We start from the raw sequence: 16650 nt of genomic DNA on the forward strand, positions 1-16650 counted from the left end.
GTTGTCAAGAGCACAGTCGACGTCAGTAAATCCGTCTCATCAGCTTCGTCAAAGGTGTCGACGACATCACATCCACGTAATCAGCGTCGTGGACAACGCCAAATTCTTATCGGTCGTGGGCCGCGATATCTGTTAACGGCAGTAACGGTGAGTGCTCGCCAACTAAGAGGCCTAAGTGACCGTATTTCGTAAAGACGGCCAGCACATACCACCGATGTCGCCGACGTTATCACCGACTCTCGCAGAGCTTCCATTCTCCACAGTCCGTTCTAGCCTCCGTTGTTGCTCTACAACGCTAACCTCAGTTTCTGTGGAATTACCTGCTGACGTCATGACCTCCTACACGAGGCCTACGAGAAAGACAGGCTGGGGCGGGTACGTCACGAAGGTAGTCCTGCGCTCGTTCCCTCGCTCAAATCAGCAGTCAAACCGTGTTTCTACACCTGTTAACTCGTAACTAGGCGTGTCCGTACAGAAGAAAACTGAAACTTCTACTGGAACCCGCTATTATGGAATCTTACTGTTATTAGTCCTATAATAATGAGAAGTCCACGGGCCTACTCATAAAATTGTTACGGCTGTACTGGCGTACAGTAAAATAAAATCAGGCTAAAATGATTATCAGTTGCATAAGGCACCACTTCCAGCATGTAATGAGTACTGTTAAGCAGAAGAGACCAAATGCTATAAACAAGCCATTACACCATTTATATCGAGTATTGATCTAAAATTAAATTTTGCTGTGGTACTGTTAATCAGTAAGTCTTCATAATAGCAGATTCCAGTGGAAGATGCAATTCTCGTTAGTACTTACACGCCCAGCTGCGAGTTAACAGGTTTAGAAACGCATTTTGTCTGCTGAGCTGAGTGAGCGAGCGAGTTCAGGACTACCTTCGTGACTTACGCGCCGCGGCCTGCCTTTCTCGTGGGCCTCACTCCTACACTGTCTATACCAATATTATGTGTAAATACCTCTTTGACATTCTTATTCGTACATGGCAGTGTATAGAAAGATACAGTGCGTCATCCATTGGCGTTAAGTTGTCCTCTTTTGCGGAAAGCTAGGGTACGACAACTCTACTCTGTTTATTCACAATCGTTAGAGATCTTCTCGAAAACTCCGTTCTTTTCTGCTCTGGCAGTTCCAGAATTGTCGTACGGTATCGCTGTTGTATAAAGAGCCGCAACGCACGATGACCTACTTGACTAACTTCGCAGAGATGTGTGGCGCAGCGGTTAATGCGATCAACATCTGTCTCGAAGCAATGAGGTTCAAACTGGCGTTCGGCCATACAAACTTTGGCGGACCGTATGAACTTTTGAAGGGAATGACAGGGTCGTACCTTCCACGAATCAAGCAGCACACCTATCTTAATACTCTCAGACTGAGTACTAGGATGTACTTTTAACTCTTGCGAATACGTCGGGAACATAAACCGCGTCTTTAGCTTACCTACTTCGAAGGTCTGCACCTACTTCAAAGGTCTCAACGAGGTACACTGGAGCTAGAGAAGGAAATACAGCCGCGCGGGATTAACCGAGCGGTCTGGGGCGCTGCAGTCATGGACTGTGTGGCTGGTCCCGGTGAAGGTTCGAGTCCTCCCCCGGGCATGGGTGTGTGTGTATTTGTACTTAGGATAATTTAGGTTAAGTAGTGTGTAAGCTTAGGGACTGATGACCTTAAGAGTTAAGTTCCATAAGATTTCACACACATTTGTTTTTTGTCAAGGAAATATAAGTTTCAAACTAGTGAAAGTGCTCTCGAGGAACATACACAATGAAGACACAGAGGACTGCAGGTATTACGACGACCGTGGTTTCCCAGAAGCAATCCACCTTCACTAAACACGTGGTCTGCCACATGACGATGCAGCCTCCGAAGCGTGTCGTACATAAAAACTTGAAACTATGCTTTTTTATTTGCGTTTTAAACAAACAGTTTCGTCCACTAGACTCAGAGGGCAATAGACACGGGTTCCCAGGTAGATTCAAAAAATGGCTCAAATGGCTCTGAGCACTATGGGACTTAACATCTATGGTCATCAGTCCCCTAGAACTTAGAACTACTTAAACCTACCTAACCTAAGGACATCACACAACACCCAGTCATCACGAGGCAGAGAAAATCCCTGACCCCAGCGGGAGTCGAACCCGGGCGCGTGACGCGAGAACGCTACCACACGACCACGAACTGCGGACCCAGGTAGATTCCGTATTTCTTGACTTCCTCAAGGGGTTTGATACAGTTGCCCACAGTCGTTTAATGAACAAAGTAACAGCATATGGACTATCAGACCAATTGTGTGATTGGATTGAAGAGTTCCTAGATAACAGAACGCAGCATGTCATTCTCAATGGAGAGAAGTCTTCCGAAGTAAGAGTGATTTCAGGTGTACCACAGGGGAGTGTCGTAGGACCGTTGCTATTCACAATATACATAAATGACCTTGTGGATGACATCGGAAGTTCACTAAGGCTTTTTGCGGATGATGCTGTAGTATATCGAGAGGTTTTAACAATGGAAAATTGTACTGAAATGCAGGAGGATCTGCAACGAATTGACGCATGGTGCAGGGAATGGCAATTGAATCTTAATGTAGACAAGTGTAATGTGCTGCGAATACATAGAAAGAAAGATCCTTTATCATTTAGCTACAATATAGCTGGTCAGCAACTGGAAGCAGTTAATGCCATAAATTATCTGGGAGTAGCATTAAGAGTGATTTAAAATGGAATGACCATATAAAATTAATCGTCGGTAAAGCAGATGCCAGACTGAGATTCATTGGAAGAATCCGAAGGAAATGCAATCTGAAAACAAAAGAAGTAGATTACAGTACGCTTGTTCGCCCACTGCTTGAATACTGCTCAGCAGTGTTGGATCCCGTACCAGATAGGGTTGATAGAAGAGATAGAGAAGATCCAACGGAGAGCAGCGCGCTTCGTTACAGGTTCATTTAGTAATCGCGTTACGGAGATGATAGATAAACTCCAGTGGAAGACCCTGCCAGAGAGACGCTCAGTAGCTCGGGACGGGCGTTTGTTGAAGTTTCGAGAACATGCGTTCACCAAGGAGTCAAGCAGTATATTGTTCCCTCCTACGTATATCTCGCGAAGAGACTATGAGGATAAAAACAGAGAGATTAGAGCCCACACAGAGGCATACCAACAATCTTTCTTTCCTCGAACAATACGAGACTGGAATAGAAGGGAGAACCGACAGAGGCACTCAAGGTACCCTTCGCCACACACTGTATGGTGGCTTGCGGAGTATGGCTGTAGATGTAGACAGTTACCTAAAGAGCATTCCATCATGTAGGAGATGTCTGATGGAGAATGAGACGCTTAGAATTAGAATCAGCATTACGACCCGGAGAATGGTATGCTGATGAAGTACCCTTTCATCCAGTGACACCTGAGGCAGGTCATGTCCGTTAATCTGTCGACTAGACATTGTGGGAAAGTGGAACCGAGTTCATTGTTTGCAAGTGAAAGAAAGAGTTGTTAACATTTCAGGCATAATACCACACGAATCCAGTACGTTTAATTTACGTAATGCGCAACACTCTCGGAATTTGTTCTCGCACGAAAGAGAAATCATTCGCTATATCAGCTTAGTTTCAGTATCCATTCGCTTCTGCAGGGTGGGGCAAATGAAATTGGCCACAGAGAACCGAGTTCCAGGGTACAAAGAAATACAAGAAATGGTTCAAATGGCTCTAAGCACTATGGGACTTAACATCTGAGGTCATCAGTCCCCTAGACTTACAACTACTTAAACCTAACTATCCTAAGGACATCACACACATCCATACCCGAGAGAGGATTCGAACCTGCGAGCGTAGCAGCAGCGCGGTTCCGAACTGAAGCGCCTAGAACCGCTCGGCCACAATGGCCGGCGAAACACAACAGAGGACCGGAAATACAGTACCTTACCATAGCAGATGTTGAAAGTGACCGCCATTCACCCCTTGGCACTTTTGGGTTCTGGTCAGCAACTTGCTGATCAAAGCTAGACAACTTCAATTGCTGTAATCTCATCCGAAATGTTCTTCTGCAATTTTTGAAGACTATGACGGTTGTTGCGATACACCTTATACTTGAGGGCTCCCACACAAAATAATCGCACACTGACAGAAGGAGTAGACTGACCTCTGCTAATAACTCTATCAGACGTGAAGATTGTGTAAATGTGCTCCAAGGTTCGGCCAGCTGTATGGGTAGTTGCTCCAACCTGTTGGAAGTAACTGTAGGTGTTTTCCTCCTCCGTTAATGCTTTCACAAACTGTTCCAAAGTGTTGGTAATGTAACGCAGCGAATTCAGCGTCTTGATTAAAGTGTTTAAAGGCGTTTTGCAGACACATGGGCAGATAATCAGAAAATTCAGTTCACCACAGCCTACATTCAGGGCAAAGCTGCCCTTTGGACAATGGAAACTGTGGAAATCTGCACCATGTCCAAACAATTTGAACAGGCATTCTTGAAAAAATAGTGGTTACTTTGCGTCCAAGAATAATTACAAAAGGAAGTATTTAATCCTGAACAATATAACAGCAAGCAAGGTAGTTTGCGAAAATGTTGTTTGAATGATTCACAAAGACAATGTGATATTGGGACGTGTAGGGACGTGCTATGATATTGAAAGCAAAACTACCACTCAGTATTTATGACGAATTAGTTAACGTCCTGGAAACCAATCTAGGATGCGTCCTACCAATATTAGATTCTATGTACCTGATATGGAAGTTCCTAAGGGTAACGAGACACACAGTCTGTGCATTTCAGCAGTCATGCCAACAATCTCGGCCTAAATGCCGAGTGTCGTGGTAATGGCGCAGCGCCACAGTGTGGATCTGTAAATCAAAACAGACCACAAAATGGGCAGATTCATCAAATTTAAATAGGCAGCAGAGAAATAACAACAGGTGTACTGCAGGATGTAATATAAACCACAAAGGTCATCAGCAAAACACTGGAAAAATTAATTTGCGAATCAATGGCACCTGAATTTTTTGAAGCATGCGCCACCTAATATGAAAGACTCAGACCTAGGCAATAGACAAACTCTGAAAAACGGACTCCCTGCTTTGGCAAAACATAAATTCATCTTGTTTCCTTTCCCAGACATTTCTTCTGCATGTCTATGCAGTTATGTGACTAAAAGTAATACGTATTTGAATAACATCAGTGATAATTGATTGTTGCAGATGACCCAGCCAAATGCAGGAACGTTCTAGAAATTAAACATGCTAGTGACTTAGATAAAAGCAAATATCACAATAGTACTGACAAAAAATATTCAGGTTTAATTTAAGTAGTTATTACTGTTCAATCGGTAGCATTTTCAGAAATTGATACGCTAAAACATGTTTGCACAGTTGCTCTTGGGGGGCGAAAAGAAAAAGAATTGTTATTTTATACATATATTTTTTTTTAAATGTCGAAAAAGTGAATATTTTGGTGGGCCACTTGGCAACAGAATCAGGGATTGATTACACTATTATAATAACATACGTTGAGCATTAAATACCTGAATAAGACCAGCATATTGATATATTTGAGATCGTTTGGAAGAAACATTATCATTTCTGTGCATTTTTATAGTCTCGATGTAGTCATACCCAGAACAACACTAATGGATCAGAAGATTTATAGACTTTAAAAGAAATGCAACACTACACAATTAAAAAAAGAGTTGGTTCAGAAATAATAGGAAAACGATAATGTTCCTTTTGCCTCATGCTGCGTTCGGCCCATCAGCGTGATCGTATTTTCTGTTGATGAAGTAACACAAAATAATTATCATTCAAGTAAATAAGGAGATGGAAATCATAAAGGTTAATTTACTAAAATAAGCACACTTATCTTTAACACCCGTTTTTTTAATGCTACATACCTTTTCACATTAAATTATAATAGATGACCATTGTGGTTAAATACTTTATACATAACAGTCAAAATGTCCTCTTGATGCTGTCTGTTAGTAATCAATTGCAAGAAACTACATGTTTTCTGATTGGAAAAATAACAGCATATACACTCAGTATTTTCACATAAAATATAAAATACCGATGCGGAACGCAGCAAGTCTGCGTCCGCCTTTCATAGAATACAAACAGTAAAAGGTGAGGCGCCCAATGCCTCATTTGTCTTGGAACAACAGAATTCTTTTTTATATCATTAATCGATACATGTACATAGAGATTTACAGGCACCGCGCAAGAACGGCACAGATAAAGAATAATAGATTCTGTCGCTGCTATGCGATGGTTCATTTCGTGTACTTTATAATTGTTAGATAACTTTAGGCCATCAGGTGTTTACTATTGAGCGTATATTAATGTTTGTGAGGCGAAAATTACTAATACTACAACAGGAATTTGAAGAGAGTTCGTGATTTGAAAAAAAAAGCCTAACGCGTTTCTGTGACTATTTCTGCAAACACAGCTACTTGGGAGCTTCACAGATCAACGGATAAGTACTAGTTGCTGTCAGAAATATTTCGTTTGTGATGTAATTTGTAATAGTTATGGGCTGACGACCTAATCGAGTGCGAGTATTTGTGAACAAAACACAACCCAGGCAAATGGTCTATGAATTTTTGTTCACTAACCAAAACGGCATGTGCTTTGGAAACAGAAGTAGCTTGATGTATAAAAAACGCCTGTCGCTCTATACGTTCCTGTAACCTTAACTGCAGATATCTGATGATGGCAGCAGCCGAAACGGCGTAGTAAGTAAAGAAATTTATGTAGCGATCTAAACTGTTTTATTCACAAAACAGAAGTTCCACGTCTAGACTTCGTTTTTATTATATTTACTTATACTTCACTTTTCGCGGCTAGTTACGGGCTGCGACCCCGAAACAAGTCGCGATAAAATGAAATATAAGTCAATGAAATAACGGCGAAGCACTTTATCAGCAACAGACCAACAAATACAATTTTCCTTCGAAATTAAACGAGATCATGGCAAACTCATGTCCTTTCGAAGAGTGATTTAAGGCTGACGCGAGCTCGACACACAGAACCAATTTCCAACAACAACGTCATTCCGGTTCCGCTCTCTACCTGTCAGGTGCGCGGCCACCTCGCGGCCGCTCGGCGCACCTGTGACAGCGTTTCTCTCACCTTACCGGTAGATGTCAGGAGCGCCGCTCCGAGAGCCGAACCTCGCGCAGAGGCAAGCTACCAGCAACGACGGGGCCAGCCGGCGCGGGCAACGTGGTTCCTGCCGCCAGCTGTACGTTGACACGGCTCGCAGGTAGCGGGTTGTAGGCTGCAGGTGCCGAGGAGATAACAGTGGCTCAGTGTGCACCGCCGCCCGCGTCGCGCCCGTCAGCACAGTTCCGTAGCCTGACACGTCACCACCGCTGCTTATCTTCTGCTTATGGATATTGACTCCTGATAATAGCAACGTCTGCGCACACCAATCGTAAGTAAGCGCTGCACCAATAAGATCAGCCGACTCGACAAGTGCTCGCAAAGTCCATCGCGCCGCTGCTTACTACCAGTAGAAACTGCCGCAGCTCAGGGGTCGGAGTAATAACTGTCTGGACCGGTTTCTGAGGACGTCAGTGTCACAGTGACAGTATAAATCTGCCTAGTGCTTCTACTATTTATGAATCCGTAAGACTCATGACCGAACCTGTTAGGTTGTGTGCCTGTTCCTTTGACTGGCGTTGTGATTTTCGCATTTGACTAGGAAACAGCAGTGTTTCTCATCGCCATTTCACTCAGACATCTACAATAGACACTCATTTCGTCATAAGTTCAGCAGTATAGCTGAATCTTTTTGACGCTTTGTATCTTCCCTGTTCACACTTTTTTTTCTGTACAAAATCTATCCCATCCCAGCAGCAACTGCCGTAAGACAATTCCTGGCACTTCGGCTAGAATCATTCCTAGTACAAAGTAAAACCGGAACAGCGGCAGTGTACAGGCTGGGAACTGAACAGAATAATATGTCTTTTTATGTATCCATCTTTCAAAAGTTGTTTTCTATCCGCTTGCTTGGCGATCTTAATTTATTTTTCGTTCTCTTGCAGTCGAACGGTTCAAATTTATTTCACGGCGGTGTGGATGACCGTTGATTGGGACACGCCTATGAATAATTTATGTGAGGTGAGCGCCTGCATGGTTGTCCCTGACCGTGACCTCCAACGGCCCCTCCAAACGCGAGCTGCCAGTTGCTCGCCTCTTTGGCCACCTGTTATTCCTGCGTCGCCTCTCGTCTCGTGGTTGTTTCACAATGCTCCTGTTCCCTCCCACCATAATTGCAGCGTTTCTGTCTGCGGCTTACAAGCGACATCATTTCTTCTTTGAAACCGTGTGTTACGTCAAAAGCAGACGAGTTCTGTGGGATGTGGAAATTCTGGTTTTGTAGAGGTATGAAGCATGTCGCTACAATTAATTTTCGACTGTGGATTGTCGCTGGTGATTTTGCTGCCCTCAGCATTTTCCAGGGCGTATTACCTCTTGCATCAGAGTGGTAAGTGATATTGTGGTCAGTAAACACAATTACGGCATGCGTAAACTACCACCCATTCCAGTCATAGCCGGAGAAACCAACAAAGTAGTAATTTTTAATGATACATTTTTTAATTTAATTAAATGTGCTGAAGCTGAATTGATCGGCAGGGATGAGATCAGTGATGATGCAGTGGCCGGAAATATCATTGCAGACTATTCAGATACGCTTAAACTACAGTGCCAAATGACAGTTTGTGCCTGACCCGGATTCGGAATTCCATTAGGCAACCAAAATGCCTCCGCGCCTCACTCAAATTTTCGATTTTCACTACATATTCATGATGTATATTGTCTGTGACGGGAGCAAAGGCATTCTATGAGTACGTTCCAAGAAACACACTGTGTTTTACTAGACCTAGCCGTGTTGGAGGAGACAACCTCCCTTACCTTCTAGACAGGCCAAAGATCGCATTCCGAACCTCTGCGTACTTAATCCATTGCTTGCCGTCTCAGCAGCTGAGTAAGAGAGAGATTTTACAATTTGATTGGAATAATAAACGAGTAATGGGTAACAGCTGTAAGTATACTTAAATTACAACTAACGTTTTCGTACATCGTTTGTGTAAGGATGTGTTATGAGAAATCCCATACTGGACTAGCTATGAAACAGACTTTCTCAAATTGCAACGACAGCTTCACTAGATCGACATGGAGTTCTGAATTCCTGAAGATGGTTTTGCTTGTTTATGATTTGTACATGTTGTTACACAGATCCAAAGATGTTCGTCGCTAAAGGACATTAAATATCTTGACTTTTTAAAACTGCGATCAAAGACTGTGAATAAAATAGTTTGAATATGTCCTGGACGACTGTTAGTGGCAATGATGCAGTACGTATAGTGAAGTTTTCATCAATGCAAAATTTTAAGTAAGCGCGGCATTGTTTTATTAGGCGTTGCTTATTGAAGACTGTGACGTAGCTACATTTTGGCTCCAGTACAAATGCAGTCAGCTCGTTGAGAGACCTACACTATCAGATCAAAGTCATCCAGACACCCCTAAATAATGCGGAATTGACCGTCAGGTCTCACGAGAAGCGGACTCGTCAGTATAAAAGGAGGCGGGGAGTATTGTGTTGTCAATAAACAAGCAGCAACAGTTGAATGTGTCGGTCAAGAGCTCAGCTTCTAAAGTTGCCCAAGTTGAGTGTTGGTGATGTGATTATGAAGAGGAAACACGAGGAAACAACTACAGCTAAAACAGGACCAGACAGAACTCATACACTGGCAGACAGAGACGGTAAAGCATTACGGAGGGTGGCTGTAAAATATCACATGAAATCGGCGGAAGTAAACACTCTTGAGTACCAAAGTGTTGCCAACAATCTAGCTGAGCGGAGGAAGTTAAAAGCAATGGAGTACAATTGTCGAGCAGCTCCCCATTCTAAAGCATTGTGTACTGCGTACGGTAGAGGAAAGGTTCGAAGACGACGATTGAATCAGCGGGACAAGACATTCTGTTATACACTGAGACTAGAGATTTTGGAATCGGAGAATGAAGATAACAATAAAGTTAACAAACTCAAAATTTGTTCCCAACGCTTGTAGACAAGGAACAAGAGAGATGCAAAATACATTGGGAAATCAGCCTTAAATTTCGTTTTGATTCGCATCACGCTTACTCATACGTATCATTTATGACCCTGTAACGCACTGTAAGACATTCTGTTATACACTGAAGCGCCAAAGAAACTGGTGCAGGCAAGCGTATACAACTACAGAGATATGTTAACAGGCAGAATATAGCGTTGCTGTCGGCAACGCCTATTTTATATAAGACAACAAGTGTCTGGCGCAGTTGTTAGATCGGCCGGCCGAGGTGGCCGAGCGGTTGTAGGCGCTACAGTCTGGAACCGCACTACCACTACGGTCGCAGGTTCGAATCCTACCTCGGGCATGGATGTGTGTGATGTCCTTAGGTTAGTTAGGTTTAAGTAGTTACTAAGTTCTAGGGGGCTGATGACCTCAGAATTTAAGTCCCATACTGCTCAGAGCCATTTGAACCAGTTATTAGATCGGTTTCTGCTGCTATAATGGCAGCTTATCAAGATTTAAGTGAATTTGAAGCTGCTGTCGGCGCACCAGCGATGGGACACAGCATCTCCGAGGTAGCGATGGAGTGGGCATTTTCCCATACGAACATTTCACGAGTGTACCGTGAATACCAGGAATCCGGTAAAACATGAAATATCCGACATCGCTGCGGCCGGAAAGAGATCCTGCAAGAACTGGTCCAACGACGACTGAAGAGAGTCGTTCAGCGCGATAGAAGTGCAATCCTTCCGCAAGTTGCTGCAGATTTCAATGCTGGACTATCAACAAGTGTCAGCGCGCAAAACCATTCAATGCAACATTATCGATGTGGGCTTTCGGAGCCGAAGGTCAACTCGTACCCTTGATGACTGCACCACATAGCTTTACGGTTCGCCTGGGCCCGTCAACACCGATAGTGGACTGATGGCTGAAAACATGTTGTCTGGTCGGACGAGTCTCGTTTCAAATTATATCTCGCGGATGGACGTGTAAGGGTATGGTGACGTCATAAATATGTGGACCGTGTATGTCAGCAGGGGACTGTTCAAGCTGGTAGAAGCTCTGTAATGGTGTGGGGTGTCTGCAGTTGGAGTGATATGGCACCCCTAATACGTCTAAATACGACTCTGACAGGTGACACGTACGTATGCATCCTGGCTGATCACCTGCATCCATTCATGTCCATTGTGCATTCCTACGGACTTGGACAACTCCATCAGGACAATACGACACCCAATACGTCCAGAATTGCTACAGAGCTGCTCCAGAAACACTCTTCTGACATTAAACACTTCCGCTGGCCACCAAACTCCCCCAGACACGAACATTATTGAGCATATCTGGGATTCCATGGAACATGCTGTTCAGAACTCCACCCCCCCCCCCCCTCGTACTCTTACGGATTTATGGACAGCCTTGCAGGAGTCATGGTGTCAGTTCCCTCCAGCACTATTTCAGACGTTATTCGAGCCTATGCCACGTCGTGTTGCGGCGCTTCTTCTTGCTCGCGGGGGCCCTACACGATATTAGGCACGTGTACCAGTTTCTTTGGCTCTTCATTGTTTAACAGCGTACGTCAGGCAATGGTTTTGTGGTGAATAACGTTCCGAAATGGACTGGCCTGCTTAGACTCCCGACCTGAAACCAATGTAACGTCTTTGGAATGGTTTAAACCGTCAACTTTGCTCCAGGTCCCAGTGTTCAGCATCAGAACCTTCTCTGTTTTCGACTTCTCAGGAAGAATAGGCTACCATTCCTCCACAGATTTCATACACCTCAGTGAAAGACTGAAAGTGTCCCCGACAAAATTCAAGTCGTCATAAAAGCAATGTCTGGATACTTTTGATCGTATAGTGTATATTTAGTGTGCAACTAATGTCTTCATTCATCGTGTAGGCATGTGTGCTGAATGAAATTTCGGGGAAAATCTCATACTGGACTAGCTACGAAGAAAATGTTCTCAGATTGCAATGACAGCTTCAGTAGATCGCCCTGGAGCTCAGCAAGCAATGGCTGAAGACGGAGCAGCTTTCTTTGTGAATTCTGCGAGTTGTTACACGGCTCCTATGATGTCCATTGCGGATGGAAATTAAATACGTGGACTTTTAAGAAAAGTAATCAAAGACTGTGACTAAAGAAAATCGAATATTTTCAATATGACTGTTAACTGGTAATGACAATGTTACAGTTAGCATAATGAAGTTTCATTCATACAAAAGGTGAGGTAAGCGTCGCATTGTTTTATGTGACCTCGTCTTGGTTGGAGATTGTGACACTGCCGTCCTCTGGCGTGTGAACCAATCCAGCCGGCTGGTTGAGTGACCTGGAGTTTAATGTGCAACCCGATACTCATCTGCCTCTGAAGAGGAGGAGTTGGAGTTAGTTGCGTCATGATCCAACAAAGTTCCAAATCTGTTGTTCATCCAAAAAGGCCGAATCCTAGCACTCAGGGTTAAGCTACCAAGTCAAGTTAAAATGTTGTCACTATATCATATTTTAAAATATTTTTTCGTCACTGCTTCGTGCAATATTTCATCATCGAGAAAAAGTCAATTATTTGCTCCGCTTGTATTTGTTTATGTTGCTAACTACTTTCGTCTTTCACTGTCAGTTGAACCTGGTTGTCGTTTACGATGGTTGTCGTTTACGATGGTTTTGTAATCCAGAGCTTTTGTTTTGTGTTCATTCCAAGCCCTCTGTAACGCAAGATATGACAGTTAACTAAAAGGCTATAATTATGATGCGTCGTGCAAAAAATCAGTACAACAATTGAAGTTTTATGTTTTAAATCTCTTACAGTGCGTTACAGGGTCATAAATGATACGTATGAGTAAGCGTGATGCGAAGCAAAACGAAATTTAAGGCTGATTTCCCAATGTATTTTGCATCTCTCTTGTTCCTTGTCTACAAGCGTTGGGAACAAATTTTGAGTTTGTTAACTTTATTGTTATCTTCATTCTCCGATTTCAAAATCTCTAGTCTCAGTTTTTGCAAGTCTGTCATACCAAGGAAAGTATATAACTGTATTTATATGTGCAACATGCCTGTCGAGCCAACCATATTATTGTAAATGGGGATTTTACTTCTCTGACATCTTCAAAAGTTGCGAAAAGATACTTGTGCGTTTTTCTAAAACAAGTAATGAGTCAAAAGACTCAGCCATTTTCAAAGCAACCTTTTAGTTGGTAATTTTTTTTTAAAACATAAGGTATAAAAATATGCTTCCGTAGTCCGTAGCCTTGTTGCCAAAACATGCTAGTGACCCGGCATTTTATCATCCAGAAAGCACAGATGACGTTTTTGCTGCAGTACCTGATTATTAGTCAAAATGTGCCAGTGGCGTGGGTTAAACTTTGAACTTTCTCACTGTGTCTCTTGGGGTGAGGGCTTGTGACATTGTTGACTGCGATCCGCCCATCGGAAAGGGACCTTATAACCCTGCGGTTCCTGTGATGCTGTTCGAAAGGAGTCCACACTAAACTCTGCAAGAATTTATCATAGTCAACTTCAGTATACTGTTCTACTTAAGACGTAGCACTGGACAAAATAAGAAAAAGGTATTCCACATGTGCGTGAAGGTAGAAAAATTGAACCCAGGACTGCGGAACATAACCCTCCAAGTCGCGCAGTAAACAAAGTCATACGTCTTTAGCATTCCTGTGTGCGTAGTAAGAAAACAGAAAGCTTCATCACTAGGAAACGGGACGGTGAAATTGTATTTACTCTTCATGCTATGACGAGCGTTTCACGAGGAGCTTTTCAAAGTATATTGTGCTATTACTGGTGACTACTGGATAATATTCTTTTGAGTTCTCCAACGCTCACAATGCGGGCCATTAACGCAAGGAAATCAAGGTCACATCCGTGTTGTACTGCGTTTGGATTACTTCCGGGTGAGAGTACAAAGAGAAAGGAGACTATTCCGATTATAGTCACGTGCTAGTTGGTCGATTTAAGACGGGAAATTTTTTTTTCCGTTACTGTGCATGGTTTGTAAAGACAAGAGAGTGTAATTCACAATGAACGTTAACGTCGAGTGTTATCTAAGACAAACACGGAAAAAAGCGGACAAGTACGAATAGGATTCGCGCACCGAAGGCTTGGTACAAACTTAATTATGTATATAGATTATTATTATTATATACGTCATAGCCACCTAGATGACAGTTCAATAGTTTCACTTCTGGAAGAGTTTCCGTGGCCACCGCGATTGTTACTTATAAGAATTTAAAAAAAGCCCAAATTCAGTCTCCAGATCGTTTTATTTGCATATGATCGGTTTCAGACCAGCTGCCAACTTCAAATCTTTTGTTACAATCTAATGTGGGATGGAAAGTTCACTGTCATGAGTTATGACGTCTTTACATATAAAATATTAGTTTAATTTAGAGGAACTCTTTAATAAGGAGTGCTTAAATTGGATGCAATTATATCCACATGAATGACAGTATATATTTAGTAATGTCGCAGTATACAATAACTGTTTATTGCTTTGACTAGTATCGAATGACAGTCAAATATAACTTTATATTTATCTATAAAGTTTGGTACACAATTCTGTGTAACGACACAGTGACCTGGCGGCAGGCTTTCTACTGGACGCCACTTAGGCGAGTCTCTAACCTACGCCAATTATCCATAAGGAGCTAAGGGACCTAAGTTTGACGCGGAATACGAACCACATGTTGTTTCTGGTGACTCCATACACCGTTGAGAGGTGAAGGCTAGGTTAAAACTAAGACTGAAAAAAAATCTGTGGTCCCATCTAGATTCGATCGCACGCTTTCTGTTTCTAGCCATTACCACTAGAAAACCTGGTCCGACGTGTATAGGTATAATGGGCTTGCAAGTATCAAAACATGTACATACATGGCCTTATCTTTTGATTTCATTGACTTAGAGCTTAAATTTTTTACACCGCCAAGAGACCGTAGACCGCGTAGTACCTTGTATAAATTTCGTTTGATACGTCTACCCGTTTCTGAGAAAAAAGGGGTCTTAACAGGTGGATAGACGGACAGAGGAACAACAAATGGCAAAATAAAATTTTTCATGTGATATAATTACAGATTACCATTTTCCGCTCTTTTTCTTTACTTTTACTGTGAATTCTTGGTTTTTATCAAATTTAATGATTCTAGGTCAATGGGGAGTACCCTGTAGCTTCTGATATGTGAGTCTGCTAGTATCGAAATCTGTGACATAAAAGGCAGTATTTGTTGATTGCACTAACTTAGAAGCTTACAATTTTTCACACCGCCAGGGTGCCGTAGAACGTAGTACCGGAATTTCATTTTGATACCTCTATCAGGTCCTGAGCAAAAGCGCTCTTAACAGTTGGACAGACAGACAGACAGACAGACACAGACACAGACAATAAAGTGATCCCACGAGTGTTTCGTTTTCACCGATTGAGGAACGGAGCCCCAAAAATGAGGAACATCAAGTAATTGTGATATGGAAATAAAGTATATGATGACGATGACCAAAAATATAACATATATGACAACATACCTGTACTTATGTGCTAAAACATTGTTAATTCACCTTTGGAAACACAGGATAGCAACGGTTCTGTGTGGCATGGGTTGACAAGACCTTGGTAGAATATACACTCCTGGAAATGGAAAAAAGAACACATTGACACCGGTGTGTCAGACCCACCATACTTCCTCCGGACACTGCGAGAGGGCTGTACAAGCAATGATCACACGCACGGCACAGCGGACACACCAGGAACCGCGGTGTTGGCCGTCGAATGGCGCTAGCTGCGCAGCATTTGTGCACCGCCGCCGTCAGTGTCAGCCAGTTTGCCGTGGCATACGGAGCTCCATCGCAGTCTTTAACACTGGTAGCATGCCGCGACAGCGTGGACGTGAACCGTATGTGCAGTTGACGGACTTTGAGCGAGGGCGTATAGTGGGCATGCGGGAGGCCGGGTGGACGTACCGCCGAATTGCTCAACACGTGGGGCGTGAGGTCTCCACAGTACATCGATGTTGTCGCCAGTGGTAGGCGGAAGGTACACGTGCCCGTCGACCTGGGACCGGACCGCAGCGACGCACGGATGCACGCCAAGACCGTAGGATCCTACGCAGTGCCGTAGGGGACCGCACTGCCACTTCCCAGCAAATTAGGGACACTGTTGCTCCTGGGGTATCGGCGAGGACCATTCGCAACCGTCTCCATGAAGCTGGGCTACGGTCCCGCACACCGTTAGGCCGTCTTCCGCTCACGCCCCAACATCGTGCAGCCCGCCTCCAGTGGTGTCGCGACAGGCGTAAATGGAGGGACGAATGGAGACGTGTCGTCTGCAGCGATGAGAGTCGCTTCTGCCTTGGTGCCAATGATGGTCGTATGCGTGTTTGGCGCCGTGCAGGTGAGCGCCACAATCAGGACTGCATACGACCGAGGCACACAGGGCCAACACCCGGCATCATGGTGTGGGGAGCGATCTCCTACACTGGCCGTACACCACTGGTGATCGTCGAGGGGACACTGAATAGTGCACGGTACATCCAAACCGTCATCGAACCCATCGTTCTACCATTCCTAGACCGGCAAGGGAACTTGCTGTTCCAACAGGA

At 43.7% G+C, this 16650-nt stretch overlaps 1 protein-coding gene across 1 annotated transcript in view; it reads left to right on the forward strand.

Annotated features, from left to right (window-relative positions):
- Window positions 1-7274: 7274 nt before the first annotated feature.
- Window positions 7275-16650, forward strand: part of LOC126237168 (myosin-VIIa) — a 532624-nt gene continuing 523248 nt past the window's right edge. The window contains exon 1 of the mRNA XM_049947025.1: window positions 7275-7434. The gene's annotated coding sequence lies outside the window, so the exon portion shown is untranslated. The remainder of the gene's footprint in view (window positions 7435-16650) is intronic.

This window comes from Schistocerca nitens, chromosome 2, assembly GCF_023898315.1.
Source record: "Schistocerca nitens isolate TAMUIC-IGC-003100 chromosome 2, iqSchNite1.1, whole genome shotgun sequence".
NCBI classification, from domain to species: Eukaryota; Metazoa; Arthropoda; class Insecta; order Orthoptera; family Acrididae; genus Schistocerca; species Schistocerca nitens.